Raw genomic sequence first — 2,480 nt, forward strand, 5'->3', positions numbered from 1 at the left:
TTTCCTAAGACTTGTGGCTTGTCGGCTATTGTAGAGCACAAACCCCCTTTGTTCTATCTCTCTAGCCACACTCAACTCTCTACTATATTGAGGAGTAAAATGCAAATAAATAGAGTGGAACCCCTTTTCCTCTTGGCAGCCCTCTTATAACACAACTCAATAGCCAACTAGGTGTTAAATTTGATCCATTCAACCCTCAATGTGTCTTACAAGGAAAAAGAGATCTATAGGGAGAATTACAATAATAATATAAAAGAGGAGGAGAAATGTCGGATAAAATCTAGAAATCTGTGGTTATAGGCAGGGGACAAAAACACCTCCTATTTTCATAAACAGGCAACAGTGAGAATATTTAAGAACTCCATCATTTAAATTCAAGATGAAGTAGGGATCATGCACACAAACCAAGTAGAGATAAAAGATGTTGCCCGACAGCATTTCAAAAATCTCTTATCGAAGAACACTGAGGAGGAAGATTAAGATGATCTTCTTGTACACACTGCAAAAATGATAACAGAGGAAATGAATCGTCCTCTAATTAAAGACATTGAGGAGGAAGAAGTCATTAAGGCAGTTTGGACTCTTCATCCAGACAAGGCTCCTGGCCTGGATGGCTTCTCCATCAGTTTCTATCTCATATTCTGGGAGGTCATTTGTCGAGATCTAATGAAGATGATACATTGGGTGCATCGGAAAAAGAAGATAGGAGGCTGCACAAACTCAACCTTCCTAGCCCTTCTCCCCAAAGAGACTCGACCCCTATCCTTTTCTACATTTATGCCCATCTCTTTGTGCAATTCTTCATATAAAATTATTTCGAAAATCCTTGCTTCTCGCATCAAAGCATATCTTCCCTCCCTCATATCAGAAAATCAAGGGGGTTTCCTAGCAAATTGGCAGATAACTGACTCTATTCTTCTGGTACAAGAAGCCATTCTCTCTAGTGTCAGCAAGGGTGAGAATGGTTTTGTCTTAAAACTTGATCTAGCAAATTCCTTTGACAAAGTAAGGCATTCCTTCTTGTTTGTTGTCTAAGAAAAATGGGATTCAGTGAAGACATCATTTCACTCATCCAAAATTGAATCTCCAAACCCTAGATCTATCCTTTAATCAATGGCAGACCCTCTACATTTTTTCAATCCACCAGAGTCCTATGACCCTTATCACCCTTTCTCTTTATCCTCATGGCAGAATCTTTCAGTAGAGCTCTAGATCATAATCGTAGAATGGGATTGATAATTGGTATCAAGTTCAGTGATGGGGTCAAAAACATAAATCATTCACAGTTCATTGATGATACCATGTTAATGGGGGGAGCCTCCATCATAATAGCAAGAAGATTCAAAAATCTCCTTGAGGGAGAAATTCATGTAGTACTCTGGTGGGCAGATTAACCATCTAAAAAGCTGCATATATGGATGGAATGCGATAGCAAACACAATACAAAATATAGTGAAAATCTTTGGAGTCTCCTACAAGCTCAATTAGAGCCACTTCAATTACTTAGGGATGTCAGTTTGCATTGGGCCCCTTAAGACACAGGTCTGGAATAACATAACTGATAAAATGAAGAAAAAGATACAACAATGGGGAACAACTTGGCTAAACCTGGCTGGAAGGGTCATACTATTAAAGGCAATTTTATCTGCTCCCCCCCTCTATAATTTCACCTTGATCCAGGCCCCCATCATCATCTACAACAAATTAGAAAATATTCAAAGAAAATTTCTATGACAAGGAGGGAAGTCAGATAAGAAGAAGTTCAATCTCATCAAATGGAGGCAAGTTACCACCAAACATGAAAGTGGTGGACTTGCTATCCACATACCCAAGCTGCTAAATGTTGCCTTGGCTGGAAATATTGTTTGGCGTTTGATCTCCGGTCCGCAATCATGGTGGAAGTTGGTTCTAGAAAAAAAATTTGAACATAGCTAGACAACATCTATTGGATCATGACACCCCCAGCAGACCTTGTTCGCGCATATGGCAACTTTGCAAAAAGGCCATTCCCTTTCTTCAAGACAACATATCCAAAGTGCCTCATGGAGGTAGTAGCATTAACATTTGGCATGACAATATTATGGGGAAAAAGGCCCTCTCTGCTGATCACAGTCTCCTCGCCTTGCAGCAGTATCACAAGGATCAAGGAATACACACCTTAAACCAAATCTCCAGTTGGAATAGCAGCAACGGGTGATGGATGGGATGGAATTTTCCCAATCCCCCTACACATCTTCTCGATGCTCAAGTCAAAATGAAAGAATTGCTACATGGAGCAGCTCCCACCTTAAGGTACGAAGAAGACAGCTTTAGATGGGATCCTTTGGGAACTGCGTACACCATTAAGGCAGGTTATGATGCACTACTGGATGACGTTTTCCCTTCTCATATGCGGGTCTTATGGAAGTAGGTTTGGAAATCTGAGAGCCTGCCAAAGATCAAAATATTTATTTGGACCCTATTCAAAGGGAAGATCTTAA

Source organism: Pinus tabuliformis, chromosome 9 (assembly GCF_031772625.1).
Source record: "Pinus tabuliformis cultivar Carrire ecotype Pingquan chromosome 9, CPIR1, whole genome shotgun sequence".
Classification (NCBI taxonomy): Eukaryota; Viridiplantae; Streptophyta; class Pinopsida; order Pinales; family Pinaceae; genus Pinus; species Pinus tabuliformis.